Genomic DNA, 21,881 nt, shown 5'->3' on the forward strand with positions numbered 1-21,881 from the left:
ACATCCCATAATTGGTTCACCAGCATGCAGGTTTGTATCATGTCTCTTGTGATAAGAACTACTGTCATTTTCTCAGAAAAGAATATTTAAATGTGTATGTGAAATTGTGCGTCTGAAAAATGTATTTCTCCCATTTTTTGGCCATGTCAAACATTCTGTTACATGAAATTTAGTGGAAAAGAGTTTTTGTACACACCCTCTGAGCTAGTGGACTGATGAAAACACCATTTCTTAATAAGTGATGGCAGGAAAATAGATGAGTCATGATCCCTGAATGACACATTAATTAACAATGCATGGATAATCCAGGTTCATGCCTTTGTCAAGCAAGGCTGGTTGATTTTTAGAGAGGGATGTACCTAGCTTGTAAGACTTTTCTTTAGGATGATGTTTCTGAGGGAATTTGGCATGTATTTGCCAACTAGAATATGCTTGTATTCTGAGAAGGGCAGGAGTACACTCCATGTGTCACTCTGTGCATGCTGCAGTGCATCTACTGAAAAAGAATTGAGAAAGTTCTCAGTAAAGTTAACTTTGTCTTTCTCCCTGCTTTTCCCAGCCCAGAGTTACACTGTGTGTAGATAATACTAATGGCATTGCACTCTTCACCTAAATAAAAATGGAATTAATTTTTAATAACAAAAGAGCAGCACCTATAAAGAAGTTCTAACTGTAGTGTGGAGGATGAGTTAAATATGTAAGTGGCCATTCAAAACACTGTACTTTACTCTCATTAACAATCCACTGCCATGTATGTGAGCTATTAATATTTCAGGCCTAAATGGAAAATGAGCAGTAGAGAGCAGTAGGAATTGGTTTAAATATCTCTACCAATCCCATTTGAAGGCTGGAAATTGAAGTGGGACGTGAGTTGAGCTGTGCCATGCAGAGATGCATGACACTGCATATGCTGAAACCCATGAACTCTGCTGTAAAGTGCCAGGGAGAGGCATTTTCTGGGGCCAGAAAGGGACACTGAGTGGGAATTCCTGCTGTTTCTCATCTAGGCAAACCTCCATAGCATTGGCTAGTGTAATATAGGGTTCCTTAAACACTGACTGAAGGCAGCAAGAAATTATTCCAGTTTTTGCTCTTGCTTTCTCCTTCAGGAATATGACTTGGTAATTTTGCTGTTCATATGCTAATTGTGGTGAGAGAGTGGATGCTGGGGTAAGGATGCAGATGGTGGCTGTCTCACCAGGCAGTGGCATCCTCAGAGGAGGCACGTGCATATTGGAACTCCTGTTTAAATAATTAACCAGGGGCAAACACTGAGAGAAAATATAAAATTGTGCTCCTTGATGGGCATTGGACCTGCTCCTGCATTTTCTTCAGGTTGTTAGGAGGCATCTGCAACTTTAGGTTTAGGTAGTAGTGACATGTTCTTCCTTTGGAAAACAATGTAATTATCAAATTGTGGAGGATCTACCTGAGCTCTCTGTTTCCTTTTTTCTTTTTTTTTTTTTTTTTTTCCCCCTGCTTTTTTTCCTCTATTAAGTTCGTTTCTCCCTGGTCTTATATTGCATGGATGGCAAAACCATATGTCATGTCCCCATGTTGAGGAAATGTTATTTTTACCAATTATTAGCTATCACCATAAATAATAATTAAGGAACAAGCTCTGGGGTAAAATAGGAAAAAGGGAAAAACAAATCTGATATAGAGGTAAGAATAACCATATGTTTTACTTTAAAAACTTTGTGACTGAGTCAAGTTGTTTTCCCTTCTCTGATCCGACAAACTGTTCATAAGATTTACTTCAGCTTTACTTTAGTTCTCATCCTGCTTTCTCTTTAATGCAAATAAAATTGCTATAATCATAGGTAGGTTTTTAAAAATTAATTTTAAACAAATTAGAGACAATATGAGTGAAAGAGAATTTTGGAATTAAAAAAAGAATGCTTTGAAACTTTGATGCTGACTTAATTCAGGTAATTCCCATGAAAACATTGTACAATGTACCAAACCAGTTTGAGTTGATAGCTGTTCCATTTTGTCAATACTAGAAATACTTGTATCTTTTTCAACTCAGAATCATGCAAAAAAATTTGAATTATTTCCTCTTGCTGAAATCACTAAAGACCAAATACATCAATTGTCATATAGATGCCAATGATGTAATATTATTGCATAAACCTGTTTTCTATTAGATAGCAAAATAATCTACACACATCCATTCTGAAAGTCTAACAGAAAATAGATTTCACTCCAGCACTGTGCAGAAGCGTGTCTTCCAAAATATTACAGTACATTGATACCACATGGACATTAGAAGAGCAATACAGGGATTAACTGGGATTTAAAAGTTTGTCACATAACAATTACAATTGTAAGTAAAAGATATCTACAACAGAAGTTATTGCATTCAGTCATAGAGCATCTTTTATGATCATTGCAATTTTGTACTTGTAGTGTCAAAAATAATTCAATCATGTTTTGGATTGTTTGGTGAAGTAAGGCAGGTTATTATGCAACCTGCATTGTCTCCTCTAGTCTAGCCACAATTTCCTTTGGATTACTGACATTTCTCTATCTCCTGGAACGTTCAGAACTGCCAAAATCAAACAAGCTGATTGCTATAGCAATGCTGTGAGAGAATAGTTGAGTCTTTTATGCTCAGCAGGAGCTCTTCCCTGGAAAGGCTGTGTGAGATCACACAATACAACAGAGATGATATTGCAGTGAGGAAGGCCGACCCCATACTGTGCCACATTACCAAGAGTGCAGCCAGCAACTTCACAGGAATGATCTTCCCCCTCTATTTTGCACTTGTGAGATCCCAATTTGAGGGCTGTGTCTGCTTTGGGCTCCCTAGGACAAGGGAGACGTGGACACACTGGGAGAGCCTGTGGCAGGCTGGTGGGTAATTGGGCTGCAGCAGGGCTTCAGCATGGATCTCCTACAGCCAGCCTAGTCAATTCAGAGAGGGGCAGAGTGCTGAAGTGCATGGAAAAGATGGGTGGAAAACTGCCTGGGCTCACTGGGTTGTGATGAGAGGACTGGTGGCCAGCTGCGCCCAGTGATCCCAGTGTCATGCAGGGATCAATAATGTGGAATCTCTTTAATGTGAGCTGGAGCACACATAGGAGAGACTGAGAGAGCTGAGTTTAAGGCTGAGGACTTAAGAGGGGAAGGGGAGATATTGATGATGTCTCTATTGTTTGATAGGAGAACATGAAATTCTAGCCTTGGAGTCTTACAGTGAGAGCATGAGAGGCAATAATGCTGGTTTCAAGCTGCACTGTGATTCTGGTTAGATGTAAAAATGTTTTCCTCATGACTTGTGGTTAAAATTAGAAGATTTGTTCAACTGCATTGCAGTGTCTTCAAGCTTGCTGATTTTCAAAGCTTGACTGGACTATGGCCTGATCAATCTGATCTACTTGAGAGAGCAGAGCAAAAGGTCCCTTTGAACCCAAATTATTCTATGATTCTGTCAAATACAGTATCTTAATTTATAAAGATGAATTCAAATGCATTGTCAACCATGAAATTCTTTAAATGCAAAATTGTACAGAAATATTTCTATTTTTTTTTTAAACAAAACATTGGAGTGCCTCGGATCTCAGTGTATGATCAGTGAAGCAGAATTGAATTCCTTCTGTTCAGAAGAGAAGAGCTAAGACATGCAAGTAACATCCTTCATTCAGACTCTATTCATTTTTTGCTGAATTAAAAAAAAAAAAAAAAAAAAACCCAAGAAAATAAAAGCTAAAGGCAATTTACTGAGTTTTGCTGCATCAGGATCCTTCACCCTCTGGTCTCCCTTATTCCTCTGCTTGACCCTCTGACCAAACCCCGCTCCTAACTGCCCAGGGAGTTGCCCAGTTTAGTTGTCTCAAGTTAGTTTAGTTCAGTTCAAGTGTCCTGGCCCCCATTCTCTCCTCAGCAGGGGCACCAGGGAGCTCTGCACTGCCAGGCAGGTGCCCAGGAGCATTGGGGACATGCAGAAGGATCTGAGCCCAACAGAAACATCTATTTGAGTGACATAAGTGATGACATGAACAAGAGAATATTCTATGTTAAACTCCTACAGAAATATAAATTTTTCTGGTAGCTAATGTCAGGAGCTGAAGCAAAAAGGATGTTTCAACAAGTTTGTAGAAGTCACTAAGGAAGAGAGTGAATGCAGGAGAAAATACAGTCACAAGTTAAAAGAAATTATATAATCAATAAAGGATAATTACAGTCTCTGTCTAAGGATCCATGAAATGGTATTACATTGCTGTATGTTTTTGAGCTGATACAAAATGAAATTCAGTTTAAAGAAAACACAGAACTGGGAACAATTTTTACACTCTGTAGAAGTTTCCAAATTTAATTTTGTGTGTGATTATTCTAATTTAGGATAAAAAATCTCCTGAAAAACACATGTTGGTAGCTAACAGTCAATATCTTTTTTTTCCTACTGTAATTACTTTTAATTGTAAATAGTGACTATTCAAATTCACAATATAATATTAAATACGCAGTGACTTCCCCACCAATAATGATAGCAGCTCCCTTCTAGCACTTGTTGAATTTTCAATGAGGCACCTTCATGCACAGAAGATTTGCACAAGTAGCAAAAAATACATTCTGTTATAGAAATAGAGATAGCCTAACGTTTCTGAGCTTTTGAAAGTTGGAGATTCAAGGCCATCTCTGAATAAAACTTTTCAATTTCATATGCCCCAACTCAGTTCTCTGTTTTGTGCTCGGGGTTCTCTGGGTCATGGGAGAGAACTGTTCCATTTTTCTGCTCAAGTGTGCTGCTTACAGGAGCATTTCATGTACTTATGGTGATTGGTGCTCAGGTTCATAGTTTGAATTCTCTGATTGTTTTCTCTCTTTTTCCAAGCTGGCTGCACTTGTTTTGACTTCTCTCCATGATGTCAGGGTTACATGGAGGATGTCAGTGAAAGGAAGCACAGCAGCTCACACAAGGGTGCCAGGCTGAGTGCTGCCATTCCTTGCAGGTTCTGTGGTCCCTGTGTGGATAATAAATCTCTGCTTTTAGAGACTCCTGGATGCTGCTTTTCCATGAATCAGGGAGCTCAGGTAGATCCTCCACAATTTGATAATTAATTTTACTTTGCCTGTGAGCTGGGGGCTCAGGCAATACCCCATTGAGTGCTGGCCAGTTACCTCAAAGTGTCACTGGGAGATGCCCCAGAAGTTATAGCAATAAAATGGTGGTCTGGAAATGCCAAATTTAAGGAATTTTTTGTTTCAGAAGTTGTTGGGGTTTTTTTTTTTTTTTCATTTTTTAAAATATTTTTCTTAGAGATCAGCTTTAATTCATTGGTGTGTGATATTTTCTCTAAACTGCTCAAAGCACTAAGTAGTCAACACTCATGTGAATGCTACAATTATGAGTTTTGTGTTGCCTTAGAAAGGTTAAACTGGTTTCAAGTGACATACACAGTGCCCTATAAATACTGTTTATCCTGGAACAAGAGATTTTGCAGGTGCAGACTCTGAGCTTTCAGTGTGCAGATGTTTTTATGGATGTTACCCAGATCCTCTCTTTTGTTTTATTCTTTTAGTGTTTTACTTTGCTTATCCTGAATTAGCCTGAGAGAGTTTTAAAATTCAAAAAGGGTTTTCTGAAAAATGCATAGGGTTTTAAATATCCCCCTCAAGACCTTCAGCAGTATGAAATGCAGTACAAGGTCTTTTGTGTTAGCAATTATATTTCTGAAATTGAAAATATTGAATATTTAATTTTCCCTGCAATTTAGGAACTAGATAAAAGTCACTATTGTTGAAATTACACAGATAGTGTATCACAACTAATGTAAACAGTAATTTAGCATTTCTGTCTGTGAAATAAACATAAGCAGGACATGATTGTCTAAGTTCATTAATTGATTGGGATAGTTTGTAGCAAATTTTTTGATTCTCAGTGTATTTTCATTGTCATCAAATAAGAATCCTGGTACTGATTATCAGGATTTTTTGACAATGGTATGTAAGGATGCTGAGGGTAGTCACACACATGAAATAACACATTAAATCAATGTACAAGTATACAAGAGTTTTTGAATATAATCAAAACATTTAATCCTTTAAAAGTTTGTGGAAGTTTAATTTACTTCTGTTCTTTTAATTAGCTAATCATCAATGACCATTGTTTTTAACTCCAAAGTACTAGTAATTCCAAAGCCCAGTAAAAGCTTAGGTGCAGAGATTATGACTGCAGCACAACTTTTGCAGCATTTGCATAACTGTGGCATTTCCTTCCTTCACATGCTATTGATTGTCCCAGGGCTCACATGGTTTGTGAGTGAGGCTGCAGCATCTCTCACCTGGCTGGAGCTCATGAGCTCCTCTCCTGACAAAGTGAATTTTGGCACATGGCCAGTGCAGGGCTGGGTGTGCACTGAAAAAAACGTGGCAGAGGCAAGGCAAGGGACGTGCTGGAAATGCGGAGTGGATGGATAAATGTCAGTACAACTCCAGATTACAAAAGTTCAGGCTCATTGCCAGAAGGAGGTTAATACAGATGAGACAGCCATTGTTCCATCAGCCAAGTGTTTGCCTCTGGAAACTGCTTGAGAGTGATTCCAGAGTTCAGGGCTGAACTCCTTGGGAGGTTGTGCTGTCCTTTCCTTCCCAGGTGCCATCTGCAGGACTCTGTGCTTTGTGCTGGGCTTTATGAGATAAGTGATCTTGAGTTCTTGCACAAAATCAATTCAAAAAGAGAGCTTCTCCATCTCTAGCCTGAAGTAGGGCCTAGTGGAAAATTTCTTTAGCACCCAGGAATCTTAGCTTGGAACCAAGTATTGTGTATTTTAAAGCTATGAGTAAAAATTTAATTGGAGATACTAAGAATTTCCTATTCTATAATTATTTTACCATTGTAATCCTTATCTAGAGAACAGTGCCCTGCATTGCTTGTCCCATAATTTGGGACATTGCTCATCCATTCATGGGCTGCTTCCAGAAATGAAATGCCCAGGGCTGTAACTATTTATTTAGTTGGGTTTGTGCCTAAGTCTTCCTGTCTACTCTTTAGAGAGAGAATTTTATTGTTACTGAATTAGGTTGGGAAATGAAGACTTCAGCCCAAATTATAATTATTTTTCTGCATCTGCTCCAACCATTTACATGGTTTATGCTTGTAAATTAGGTGTTAATGGAATCCAAGTGGGGTAACAGTGTGGAACATCAGAACTGCAATTGACTGGAGAAGTAGACAACATTCAAATATCTCTGAGGAGACCATTTGAGCAATAACTCTGGGGTGTGTGTGTGACGTGCACGGAAATTTATGAGAGAAGTTATCTCAAATAGAAGGGGAAGAGAAAAATCCACCTTATACAAGGAATTGTGCTTTAGTTCTTTTCATACTTTACAGAGAATGGGTGTTTTCCTTCTTGAAGTTGTTTGGTTTGTGTTGTTTTGTTGGGTTTTTCCTTGTAGCACAATTACTCAGCCTTTGCATTTCAGATAAGCAGCTGCTGCATGTATCAGAATATCTGCCCCTCTCACAAGTGTTTTGTACTTTCCCCTCTTGAAAGCACCAAATAGAAATCAGCCCTCCAGTGCTTCTCATTTTAGGTATATTAAAGTGGTTTTCTTTTTTCTGTGAATAGCTAATATGAGTGCTATGAGCCACAAATACTCAAGTTAGTAATCTCAGAAAACAGAATCGTTAAATGTTACTTGCAAAATTATAGAGAATCTTTGACATGGTTTCAAATTTTTACACTCTTAACTTCTGTGTGGTTTTTGCCTGAAACATGCAGGACAATGCTACTGATTATTTGATATTGTGTAAAATGAAGATCCTTATCTCTGAAGCTATAGATTTGTGATATCCTAAATATAGCTGCCCTTTTATAATTATTTACTTGGCAGGAGCATTCAAATTCTTAAGAGAATATTCATCAAGTTAGAGTGAAGAAAGAATGAATTAGTGCTGATTTAGTATGTGAAAGATCCCTTCAGTGCAGGTATCTCCTTGAGTCACACTGTCACTCTCATGTTCTCTCTAGACCTTAGTGATGGCCTTTTTCTGATTAGGATTTACCAGAGGAAAACCAAGGGGAAAGAGGTGAACCAGACTAGAGCGTGTTTAAAAGTTGATATAGGCTGACAAATTGGATTTTTCATAGTCCTAATACTCCTCATGTAACAGATATAAGCAGCTTTACAAAGGAATCACAGTAAAATGTTTGAAATTGAGAGTTAGGAGTGAATGCAGAATAAAGTTATTTAAAATACAGAAATTAATATATTTGTACTGAGTGTTAATTAATATATTTGTACTGAGTGTACAAGCTAAAACCAGACTTGTTCCTCTGCTGGGGACCAGATGATGCAGAAGAAGAGCAGCTGTGTTGTAAACTGTGTAACACCTGGGCAGATTCTACCAAAACCAAGCAGGACTGACCACCTAATGCCCTAGAAAGTGCAAGGCAAACAGTGAGTTGAGCACAGTCATTCTTTCTTCTTCACCTAAATCTGTCTCTCCAATTATGCAAGTGGCATTAAACATCCAAAGAGAATTTCTATCAATATTGCTCTCACAGGATCTGATCATGAATTAGAGCACTTAGAGAAGGGCTGAATGTTGGTATGTTATAGAATAACAGGGAACAGGATTTTGAATGGGACACTTGTATTTGTCTGTATCTGTAAAATTTTTCTGCTTATATGTTTGGGTATTGCACCTATAATCTGCATAATTACAGTCATTAATAAACTTGGTCAGGTCTAAACTATAGAATTAAAGGCTCCCTGAAAAATAGCTTCTAAAATTGTTTGCTGAAAAGTGATTGCATTAGAACTGAGGCCTCCACATTTCCCTTTACATCCATTACCTGAAAACATTAATTCAGGTGACAAAACACTTAATCTTAAAGGAAAATTGTGAAGTAAAAGGAAACAAATGAGGACAGAAATTGTGGAAAAGTAATTCTAGCATCTGTAGCAGTTATGACTATTTCAGTGATCAGATCTCCATTTATTCTCCCCAGTGCTGCTCTGAGGGTGAGGGGAGCAGCAGTCCCTGGCAGCACCACCCCACAGCAGCTGTAGCTCCCAGCTGCAGGTGCTCCAGGGCTTTGCTGAGCCTCTTTTAGTGATCCTTCCTACCTTTTATAGCCATGAATCTGTGTCTTGGGCTTTAGAGCTCTGTAAACTTTTAGGATTATGGGGCAGGGCCATGCACAGTGTGTGAGCTCCACTGTGCCTTAAAAAGGACTTAATGATCCCATATGATACTGACCTTTCTGATATTTTCTTTTAACTTCCCTTAGAGAAAGTTCTCTCTGGGCTTTTGTTGTTTTTGTTGTTTGCTTTGTGTTGTGTTTTTTTTTTCCTGTCTCAGTGGCCAGAATGCATTGCTCTTTTTTCTTCTCTTGAACTGTTTGTGAATGCTGCTTCTTGCTTCACACAGGATTCCCTCCCCAGCTTGAGCATGCTCATCACCTTTTCCTTTTGGTTTGGCAAGTCATTCTGAAAGGCTGAATATGTCCAGTATTAAATTGTAGCAATTTTCCCCAAACTTTGCAATAATCAGTGGTGAGAGCTTTGGTTTGATGGCTTCCTTGGTTAATGTTGTCTCTCTATGATCAGTCCCAGGGGACAGTTCTGCTGTGTGTTAGAGAACAAAGAGGGAAAGGTCAATGTTAGGTAAAGTGGGCAGTTATAAATTAACCCACTCAATTAGGGAAACTCAAGATTCACAGAGTGGCTGAAATCAAAACATAAACACCTGCAGATTATCATTACTTCATACAATTACTATTGTGTATGAAGTGACACAACAGTTTGTATGTGTTTGGGATTCTAGTGTTCATAGGCATCTACAGATGTCTCAGATATCTAACTCAATACAAATTTCAAAGTATTTTTGCCAAGAGTACTATAATTAAGTAATAGCAGATTGATTTCTGTTAAAAAAAATAAAATAAAGCAAAATGGAGAGGATGAATTGAAATCAAAATCTTTTATTTGAACATGATTTAAATACTTTGACTTTTCATGTCAGAATGATATTTTGTGTTGGAATACAATTAGGGGCAATCAAAAGTAAAATTGCAATGAACTTAATTAAATACAGCCTTGTACTATATATTAATGAAAAGCCGCACACATTTGTGAATAAAAGAAAAATATTTCACTTTCTAAATACTTCTGATGATTGGTGGGCTTATGGTTTTTAGGTTAAACAGGAGAACAAACACAAATCAATGAATTATTCACTTTATGCTACTGGGGTTCTAAAACACTCAATTGTTGAATTATTTGGAATGTTTCAGTGTTGTTTCTCTCTTGAATTCAAAGTTCTTGCTTGGCCACTAGAAAAAAAACTATTTTCTACAAACTACAGCAAGGAGACAATGAAACATTCTTTTCTTGTAATCTTGTGATAGCTGAAAAATTCTTTTCCTTGATGAATGCTAGGAGAGAAAGATCGATGTTTTTCGCTGTTTAGCCATTTTTGGCCTTTATATCACAATGACATCTTCTGAAATGGAAAATTGAAATTCTAAATATGGTGCAAGTGTAAAACTCTAAATATGGTCCAAGTGTAACATGTTCTTCCAAAGTTTAAAAAAAAAAAAAACAAAACAAAACAAAAAAAAAAAAAACAAACAAAAAAACAAACCACAAACAAATTTGGTTTGGGGGTCTTATTATTGAAATGCATATTCTTCGTGCATGTCTTCAAGTCAAACTTTTTATCTGGAATTTTCTAAGAGTTTGGAAGAGAACTTGGCATAGTTTACTGGGACAATAGATGACCGAAGACTTGAAATATGATTAATGTTGGGAAATGTAGGTTCAATTTACATGAATTGTATTTCTGTAACAAGGAATAACCATGCCTTTACTCTGTTCAAACAATTCTCATTGGGCATTTTAAGGGCAGATTATTTTCATTTCTTTCATTCTAATTTACTGGAAGTAGAAACACATTTTCCTTGAAGTCATTTTCCTGGTTTCTTGCACCACCTAACAAAGATGGCAGCAATGACTTTTCACACATGCTCAAGGATTGTAGAATCAGCCTGAAAAATGGGTCAAGTTTTCCAGAACAGATAATCATATCCCCTCCAAAAACAAGTCTGCTAATCCCCAGGTTGAAAGAAATGAGATGAATAGGGGCTTTTTGGGGGGTTTTACTTCATTGTTAAATCCAGACCTATGGAAGAAGTTGGAAGAATATTATCATATGCATAAAAAATGTTAAATCTGGAAGCTAATATTCTTGATCCTAATCTCTAAGAATATCACATATCACTCTGGACCATGTTGGAGAAAATACAACTGCAAGAATGTCTTCCTTAAGGTTGTTCCCTCAGAACTCAACAAAACTTATAGAAAACTTGGGAAAGGTTTATTGCTTCACTTCATAGGAAGAGGGGGAAAGAATATCCTATGTAACATTTTTTGTTTTCTTTCCTCTTCTTAAGCATCTATTTTTGTACATAAAACTGTTTTTAAAACTCTAATGAGAACAATATATCACTTATGGAGAATTCTACCTGAGATCATGGAAATCTTATATTTCTGTGATTGTTTAATTTGTCAAACTGTTTGTGAAAAATTCAGCCTCAGAAATGTATCTCATACATCTTCTCGCTGCACATATCAGAGCAATGGAAGGTAATAAGGGATACATTGCATTCATTTCTATTTTTTTCCCTCTTTAAAGCATATGCTATGACTGGTGCATAGGTCAAACAATCTTATTTTGGTTTCTTTCTGATCGTTTTCTCAGACTGGGAATATAAATCAGTTTTTGTTATTTGACATAGATTACTTTTTGTTTATTCCCCTTTCCTCAGCAGCATGTTTTCTTCCCTTTATACACACTCAAACCAAAACACTTAGTTTTATTTCTGTCTGCTTTCCTGTGAATAATAAACAGATTTATGAAGCATTTTGATTGGAATAAGTAGAGCATATCTTTCTAGTCAAGAGCATTTTTCTACCACTTAAATACTTCTTTTCCAAGCTCTTGTTTTAGAGTCATTAATTTATAATTATGACTTGAGTGTTTTTGTTTGATTTGAGGTAGCAATCTGGTTCATTTAAATATGAAGAATGGTTTGATATTGAAAAATAAAAAATGAGAAGGAGGAAGAGAAATTCTTTGGCCAAACATTAGATAGCATTTTTTTCTCTGTCCATGGTCATGTGCACTTTGAATTTGAATCGTTTTTAGACCCTGAATTAGACAACAAATTCATGTGGCCAAAACCAGTTTCTTTCATGAAATAGCAATGTGAGCAGGTATTTCTGGCAGCAGTGTCTAAAGCTTGGGGAGCTTGCGAAGATGGGGAGACAGAGGGTGAAGTGTGAAACAAGACTTTTAGTGTGGGGAAACAAAGTCTCCCCCTGGTCTCTGTGCCTGAAGGGCCCAGCTTAGGAAGATGCCCAAGCTCTCTTGGCAGTGCTGTTTTAAAAAACAGAACTTTGGGTGAAAATCAGTGAACTATGAAAAAAATACAACTGTGATGATTCAAAAAATGCTTACCCCCAGGTGCTTCTTCCTATTTGCTTGCAGTTATTGCCTTTGTTGTACTGTGGAGTAAGACAGGGGGGCCTGATTTACCAGTGCTTTTTTAAATCGTGCTTGAATTCCAGGGCACAACACATTCTTCACCAGCCTTCAATGCTTATCAAATTTGGACACATCTGTGCCCCCCTGAACAAATGCTGATATGATGTGTAGAGGGTTAGCATCATATCAGCCATATATGTTGCCATAAGACATTGAGGTTCATGGTTCTTGCTATTTGTTGGTATTTTTGAAGAGTTCTGTAGTGTGGGCCTTTGCAGGAATGGGAACTATTGGTAGGATTGTGTTGGTTGCAGCCAATATCCCCTTTGTACTCTCACCCTGAAGTGAGGATGTTGTACTATTGTAACAGGCTCTGACTTCTCTGAGCTTTGTTTTTTAATATTGCTTCAAGTGTAATATAAAAGCTCTTGTATATATTCTTACCCTAGAAAAGCCCTTTTCTACCTCACTCTAGGTATAAAATGAGATATAGATTAGGTCTCAGTCATATATGGATAAACATGACTCTGAAAATCCTCCTACTGCAAAATCTGCATCATGCAAGTGTAAGTGACAGGCAGAGAAGAATTTTAAATGAAGTTTATTTAACCTGCTGACAGACAGTGCTGATACACACAGTGAAAATCATCATCCATGGTTTGCTATGAATTGTTAATCCTGGAAATTTTTTTCTAAAGGAAACACACTTTGACTTGCTTCATTATGTTGCATATAAATGAAAAGTAGGCAGCAGATAAATATCTGTTGTCATTACAAAGAAAGCAGTTGTAGCATTTACAAGGAATTCTGATAACTTGTGTTTACTTTTTTATTATTGCTTGCACATCTCAAGCAGAGCAAAATTATTCATTGTGGATTATATCATTTGTTTCCATTAGCACATGAATCAAAGGAAGTTCAGCTCAGTGAAACAAAGGGAAAAAAATGGATGTCAGTATATCTGTCCATGATTAATTTAAACAATAAGTTGTTGAGTGTCCAAAAATACATTTTAATGTTGAACAAGAAGAGAGGTAATGAGTAATGCTGCTATCTTCAAACAGTGGCAATAGCTCTGAGATTGCTCATAGCACCAAAGGAAAATGTTGCAGCTGTTTGAAAAGAGGTCAGGGTTTAAGTTCAGTGGGGGAAGGCAGGAAAAAAAATGCTATGTGATAAGGGCACATAAATGATTGATTCCAGTCATATGAAATCAGATGTCACAGGGATCAGCTCGTGTCTGTGGCAGAAAGGCTTCACCCATTGGTTTTACAAATAATCATTGGTAAAACAGGAACTGTTCAGAGGCATGTACATTATCCAGCCTGCACTTTAACTGTGCTGTGGGTGCAGGGGAGCCAGGGAGCACAGCCAGGCTCTCCCATGGCAGGGGTTATTAGCAGGGCTGGAAGCACTGTGACACTGCATCTGTCCACCTCCTTGAGCACAGCCACCTCTTGTACAAAATGTCACTGCATTTATCTTGTCCCCTGTGCAGGCCAACACATCCTGGTACAAATCATAATTCTGGAAATTAATGACAAATCCAGAGCTGTGCAAGGCACTGCAAGCTCACAGCTGCTGCATCCAGCTCCAGGCTCAGCACATGGATCTGGGGGTAAATGCATATGCTGTGCTGCCCAGGGTGACCTGCACCTGGGTTTAATTGGAGAGATCTTTCTGCTTCTGAAGGAACCCTTCTTTGTTTAGGAAGGGGTAACAAAAAAATTTCACAGTTCTTGAAGAAGCAGGGCTTTCTGTTGGCTTTGTTTCTCCTCTTGAGCTTTACATTTTCTAAAACCCAAACTTTACTTTGGAAAAAAAAAATATTCAAGCCTCAGATCATATCTAGTTTAAATCCATTTCCTTCAGCCTTATATATTTTGGGCCTGGTGTTAAGTTACCAGAAAAATCTAATAACTTAAATAGTAAATAGATTTAAAAAATGAAGCATTTGTATGTGATTTCCTCATGACCTGGAAGTGAGTTCTGCATCCAGCTGTGACTGAGCAGCAATTCTCTTACTGAGGTGAAAGTGCCCTTTGCCCATGGACTGCAAAGGCCTCTGGCCTTGGCACCACTGCAGGAGTGTCAGGAGTCGAGGGCAGTGGGATGTGTGTCAAGAGAAGCCAAGCCTGCCCTGCTCATGTGCAACTCTGGTGCCTCAGATCATTTCTGGTGGTTGTGCTGCCTCATGTCAGATCCCAGGCTGTGCCTGGTGGCACAGGGACAGCACAGGGGCTGCTCAGGACTGCTCGGCCCTTGCTGCAGTGTTTCTCCTTTGCCCTGCAGGGCTGCCTGAGCTGAGCACACCCTGCAGTGGGATCAGGGTTGGGAACTCCTCCTCCAAGAGGCTGCTGCTCTGCTGTGAGCTGCTGGGACACTGGGGTCACCCTCCCAGGGGATCATTCAGCTCTGGGCAGTGCCTCCCTAAGGCAGCGCCATGAAACAGAGCCTCTAACAAGGGTGAATGCTGCTGAGCTTTGTCATTTGACACACTTACTGAGATAAGAGAACAGTCAGGAGGGTAAGGAATTTCATATGGATGAGGATGTCTGGAGAAGGTATCTCCAGGGAACTGCAAGAGCCTAAACTGTACCTGACACCAGTAAAGTGGGATGAGGCTCCAAAACCAGCCCTGTGTGATTGCTTGGCTGTTGTTCATTTCTGTAAGCTAGTTATGCTTACATATACACACTTGTATGCATTTCTGGATTGCATCTATTCTATCTGTAGCTTTAATAAAATGAAATAATGATACAGTTTTAGATGCTTTTTTCCCACCTGGCACCACATAACAATATAACTATTTGCAGTGCTAAACTCAAAAGGGAAGTAGGGTTTATTTGAATTTGGGTCTGTTGCATTATTTTTTAATATTTAGGATAGTCCAAGGTCAAAATATGTCCAAGTTGGCCTGGTGAAACAACTGTCAAATTGTTTCAGTGTTCTGCTGAGGTGAGTGAGTAGGATGCAAACCTCTGGAAGGCTGTACAGAGAAAGGCCTGCTGCTCTTTTTATAAAAGAATCCTGGGCCTCAGTCCTTTGTGCTCTGCATCTTATGCGATTGGTTTTTACCTGTGATAAATAAATGTGACTTGTTACTAAATCATTATGATAGAATATTCCATTTAACTCTACTACAGGGTGTAATTTTCAAATACAGAGTTTTAAACAGAATCATTTACATCCTTTCACCTACTCCAAAATAAAATTCTGTATCAAAATATTTTTTACAAGCTTTGAAATGAAAAATAAAAATGTACAAGAGCGTGCATTTGTCAATTCTGCAGCACCTGCTTTAGATTGCATTAGCTTTGAATTCCACCCTAGAGAAGGAATCTTCTGCCATCCCTATTTCTGTAGCCTTTGGCTGTGACCTTATCTCTCTCCATCCTGTGCATTGATGTTGTCCTTGGCACTGTGGGGTGTAAACACAACAAAAGAAACAATTCCTGCCCTTGTAATTGATGCTGGGATTACCCATCCCATTGCAGTCTATCCTGTGCAAATGTGTGCCTCTCTTAAGAACATTAAGGTTTACAGTCAAGTACCCAAATATTTACAGGAAAAATAGGCCAAGACCAAACTAGCTATCACTCTGGTCCTTTCTATGCAATATTTATGAAGGCTTTTAATTAGATGACAATTGAGTCCCTTTCTTAGCTCTTTGGCCTCCCCTTCCAGAGGTATGTTCAGTCTAAAAAGACAATAATTATTCCCAAAACATTAGTGGCCATAAATAAATACTGAAATATTCACTGTGCTTGCTCCTGCTCTTTTTATCAATAGTACCCTAAATATTATCCATACTAAATACTAAATACTCCAATGGTAGCCTGGCTTCCTGACTTTTCATTGAAGTAGGAACTGTTGGATGTAGCAGGGAATCAACAGAACTATTGCCATCAGAGGAATTTAACCAAGGAAATCTGAGAATGAAATAAAAAATTGTCCTCAGTTCCTTTAAGGATATTTTTTTCTGTCTGGAAATGGAATGTGCTGCTGCAGGAAAAGGAATTGTTTGAGTATTACCCAGCACGCACACTTGCATTGTTGGTTGCTATTATTAATAAAACAGGTTATCTCCAGAAGCTGCAGGAGGTAGGATAAACAATGTATTTGACATTTAGTCACATTTTCTTTTATGGGACTTCAGAAGTGTTTGAGTTAAATGCTCTTCTATTTTCTGTTGGATATCTAGTGAATGTTCAGGGACTATAACATTTCTAGGTAGGATGTTTAGCAAAGTAAGTTTCCAGAAGAAACCAGCTGTCTTTATCAACTTCATAAAGAACCATTTCTTTTGACATTTGATTAATGATATATTTTTCTTTAAAAAAAAGTAACTTTTTTTTTATCGAGAGAGATTTAAAATCTCTAATATTGCACTTTTAGATGGCAAAATGAAGTACACCAAGGTTTTAAGAATTGCCTGGAGATAAAACTGTCTCTGATGATATTTAAGGACCATTGCAGTGCCCTTTCACTTTTAGAAAACCTCAGTGAATGGAAGCTGGCTTTAGATTTTCTGAATACCTAAATTAATATCAGTAAAGGTGTGTATGCTTTGATAAATTCAGGATTCCATCTGGACAGTGATAAGAGGTTTTAGTCTTTTCAGTAGAGATTTAACAAAACATTATGCAAATATTCATCTCAGATGGTGGCTGGAAATCTCATGTATTTATTCCCACAGTTGTATTTAAACTGCTGTGGTTATTTTACAATGTGATCAAGAGAAAGCAGAGAAGTGCAAGGATGTTAGCTAAATTTGTTATGCAGAAAACATAATACAGAATAATCCTTGAAAACAGTTGGATGTAAAATTCAAAAACCCTGCCTAAGCTTAGGAAACCGTAAATGTTTTGAAATTCATGAATTTCCAGCTATGGTGTTCTGTAACTTGGAAACAAGCAGCAGCACCAGTACAGCAATCAAGAAAAACAAAATGTTCACGAGGTACACAAAAGACAGACACTCTGCTGTGCCATTTATAACCATGACTTTGATTTTTTTGAATCAGCCCTCAAATTACTGTAGCAAATTAATGGATTATTTCCTTGACATGATTGACTTTGAACAGTAGCGATCCTCCAACTCTAAAATGAATTTGTGTGTATATATACATATATATATATATATTCCTGAAATGGAAAAATTTACCCATATGTATGTACAGCCAAGCCAAATAGATTGTGCAATGTAGAATTTATAGTGGGTGACCACCTCTTAATGATGCCATGTTTTGCTGAACTTAGGTGTTGCCTTTCTTAGTTTGTAGTGCATTTTTGAAATGTGTTAAGGACAAATGAAATTTCAAAGTCATTAATCCAGATTGTATATGGCTGCACAAGTGTGCTTTGTTTACACGATGCAGCCCTTCTTTAATAAACCCATGGAATCGGGTTTTTCCTTACAGAGGTAATGTCGTGATGAAAGAAAAACATGAACAATTGGCCTGGTCTCTTTCTCACCTTTTGGCAGAGTTGACAGCAGCATTTCAGCATGGGCTGTGGACAGATTTTTTGAGCCTGTCAGCCTTTCTGAGCCTTTTTGAGCCTTTTGAGCCCCTGTGAGTTGAACCCTTGTAAAGATACTCCAGTGAGCCCTAGGGGAGCAGCGCCAGCCACTCACACTGCACCAAGGGGGCTGAACTCAGGGTTTGTGTTGTGTGGTATTTCTAGCAGTGCCTTTCTTTGCACTTTGATATAACAGCTTTAGTCAGAGAAGTTAATTAGTCATAAAATGCCATCTCTTATTTGATAGCTTTCATGCAAAATTTCTTTACATCCTTGGCATTCCATATGCTTTTCTATTTCTTTTTTAATGCACAGTGCAAAACTGAGTTCTTCAAGTCTTGCTGGCATTTCACGTGAATTTTCACTCTCTTTTTACACTTTATTTTCACATATTCTGTGTTTTCTATCAAGTCTACAAGAAACTGCACTACCTTCTTTATTAAAAAGTAACTTCTGCAGATGAGGAGCAGCTTTAACCCATCACCATTTCCCTGAATTATACATTCTCCATCCTTTTGCCCTCTTTTTATTAAATTAAATTGGTAAATATATGAGTCAAAGGACAGTTTGAACCTTCTGTTCTTTTCTTGAAATGGGGGACTGTCATCTCCTATTCTTCTTTAGGCCTAGAAATCTTTTCTCATTTTCAGCAACTGACCTCTTCCAGCTTGTATTATCTAAGCTGAACAAGAGAATCATTTAAAGTCCATGAGCTAAAGCACTGAGAGAATTATGTCACTGTTCTCTTTGCTAACAATGCTGTATCAGAACATTTTAGCAAAATGTCAAAAATGGTCACAAGACATTTTAGTTTTTGAGTTTTTATCTGCTACCAACCTCCTGCATGTATGGCAAGGTGAATGCAGTGTGCAGCATATTTGCTAAAAGCATCAGTACAAAACTACATCCTAGGAAGGCTGAGATCATTCAAACTTAGAAAATACTGAAAACCAGAGATTCTAAAAGATCTTTTGTAAACTGACCACATGGGAAGATGTAGTGCTAGTAAATTTTTCTACGGATTTTTGATAAAATTCAAAGGTTATTTCTACTGTGCCTTATTTATACTTCTGTCTAAACCCTAAATTGAAAACTATATTTGAAGTTAGATAATATGTTAGCCAATTTTTCCTGCTACATTTACATTGTAAAATAGGGTATCAGATTTTTCTTTTTCCAGATTGTAGAGAATTATTAGGATCAGAGTAAGGTTACATGAATGTTGATATATAATGTAAACTGCCACCTCAGAGCAAAGAAATGCACATATGGTGATGGTTTTGCTTTCTGCATTGAAACTCTACTTTTTAGTACAAAGGACTTCAGTGTTACAGGTCAAGATCAGACTGTAGAAACACTGCAATAATTCCATTCCTCATTTGAAAAAGAAATGGAATTTTTTTCCTTTTAGCTTGCCACAGTCACTAGACTCTTTTTCCTGCAAGTTTCACAAATGCAATTTTTAGTGTCAATATAACCACTCTGTAATATTATATTGATGCTAATTTATTAAAGTACTTACTGTGGGCTTATTTTAAATGCAGTGTATAATTTTGTGGCAAACCTTTTAGCGGGTCTGTAAATTGACATATCCTGCAATCAGCAGCTCAGAAACAATAGTTTTCAATCAATCAGTGGAAAACCCACTCTTGTAATACATATACAGTCCCCAGAGAATGGCTGAGCTTCATAATTCAAACATGCACTTTTCCCTTGTGAGTCATAATAGAGCAGCCACCATTTGGAGACCTTTAAAATGGCAAAATAAAAGGAGTTCAACACTGAAAAGAAAAAAGTGCCAGTTAAAAGCTGGAAACAATTTCACAATGATGCTTTTTCCATGCAATAAATACTCAAAATTCAGCTTAGACCTTTCTATTAAGCAGATGATGTTATTGGCATGGCTTGCTGCTCTCTAAAAGAACTGGTGCACTTTGAACAAGATTTGTACCTTGTAACTACAATAAGTGCATTAGTAGGAAAAGATGGCAGAATTCATCATGGCCAAAAATAATGCCCTACATTTGTATAACCATTACAGGAACATTTGCTCCAAAGTCAGTGTTGTTTCTGTACTTGAATTTCTCTGTTGGTTTGTTTTTCTCCTCTGCCTCATTCCTCAGCAGCAGTGCCAGTTTCATATTTTAAACATTACTTTAGGAAGAAGAGTTAATATAAGATTTATGTGATTATGCATAATCAGGCAAAAAGAACTTCTTTTTCACCCTCTGACTTTTATGTCTATATTTAATTTCTGTAAAGATATTCTCCAGACACCACACAGTAACAATTAACTGTGCAATAGTTCAAGTAGAAATTACTGCCTTTCCATCCCTTCTTGACATCCAATAGCCTATTAGTACCAAAGTTCCTAAGATTTATGCTATTGCTCAAGGAAGGGATATGCCCAAAACACCAGGATGTGTTTAGATGGACATTCATTACATGTAGAAGTTTCATTTTTTAATCTGTTTCACTGACAATTGCACTATTTTTTGTCAAATGTCAAAGTAGAACAGCCAGTCTTTGTGTTTGGAGTAAATGATGATTTGCTGACAATAATTTCTCCTTAGAATACCTGTTAACAACTACCTTGAATTTGCACTATGCACTCTTGGATGTTGCACAAGCACTTCAGGGAAAGTTAGACTTTATCTTGTCCAGAAACAGGGAATATTTTAAAGCTGCAGGACAGCCCCAGTGTCTTTAAAATCTGGCCCAAACCATTTAAAAAAAAAAATTCTTCTATCTCCTTTTTTATTCCAGGAATGCTCAGCTGCTCAGGGCTCTAGCTGGGAGAGAGGAATGCTCTTGTTGTACACTTAGGCTATTCAAGTCAATGAAAAGGCATTTATTACCCTTAGAAGCCTTCTGTGAGTTACATTGTAATGATCTCTCAACCTTGGTACGGCATGATGAGTAAAGCTGCTCAGGCAAAGGCAGTGAAAACCAGTGTTAAAACTCTGTGGTGGCAGCACCAAAGGAATAAATAGAAAGTCAATGAGGTGAGAAGTAAATATTTATGGATTTGAACTCTTGGCTTGTCTTGGTAGAATTAATTGGGCAAATATTGGTGCACAATGATCCACACAAAGTGCTGAAATCATGTCCTCCATTAGGAACAAAGTAAAGCCACCCAGGGGTTTGGGTGGGTAATCAGGGCTGTCATCCCACCTTTGCTCCTTTCACCTCTGCCTGAGCAGCAACATCCCCTGCAATCCAACCCAGGGATGTGGGTCAGTGCTGGTGTTTGCACTGGGTATTCCCAGGGTGTTGTGCTGAAATCCTGGTTTTCGGGGACACACCCAGAGCTGCCCAAGCTGCTCTCTGCTCTGCAGGCACTGCACACTTCTGTGCTCAGGGGGTTTTATTGGCACTCCTTAGCCTATAAACCAATGTGTTTCCCTTTATGGCACCATGCTAGGAGGTTTTGCAATAATTTCTTGCTGTTTATGATTGTTTACACCTGGCATCATATATATATTTTTGTTGCTGATAATAAAATGGGCGTCCCTGCAGGTCCAAAATACTTTATGAGATTTCTCATTAATTTTTTGCTGTGTGAATACTTGCATTCAGAGCATTTAATACTTGCATTAAGAGCAATTTCATTTTAACTAATTATCTATACTCTGGTTCAAGTGGTAGTTGCTCTAATCTGTCTTGAGTTTCCAGAAAGTTGAAAGCCAACTGTTAGACTCAAAAAAGAGATGACTAAAAAACCCTTATTGTTTTTATATAGATCACAATTTAGAGTAACATGAATTTGAAATGCTTTTTACTTGAAAAGTTTTTGGTGACACAGCTAATGAGTCCACACGCTCAGCTCAGCTGAGCAGCATTTTTCAGAATGG

At 37.8% G+C, this 21,881-nt stretch overlaps 1 long non-coding RNA gene across 3 annotated transcripts in view; it reads left to right on the plus strand.

Moving 5' to 3' along the window:
* The window catches only part of LOC135453483 (uncharacterized), a 64,093-nt gene extending 42,533 nt beyond the window's left edge, over positions 1-21,560 (plus strand). For 2 of the 3 annotated variants that reach the window (XR_010441873.1, XR_010441872.1), the window contains exons 3-4: positions 8,303-8,412; positions 20,794-21,531. This is a non-coding gene — a long non-coding RNA (uncharacterized LOC135453483). Of the gene's footprint in view, positions 1-8,302; positions 8,413-20,793 lie in introns of all 3 variants that reach the window. The other variant, XR_010441871.1, reaches the window with a different exon arrangement.
* The last annotated feature ends 321 nt before the right edge of the window (positions 21,561-21,881 follow it).

Source organism: Zonotrichia leucophrys, chromosome 13 (genome assembly GCF_028769735.1).
Source record: "Zonotrichia leucophrys gambelii isolate GWCS_2022_RI chromosome 13, RI_Zleu_2.0, whole genome shotgun sequence".
Lineage (NCBI taxonomy): Eukaryota > Metazoa > Chordata > Aves > Passeriformes > Passerellidae > Zonotrichia > Zonotrichia leucophrys.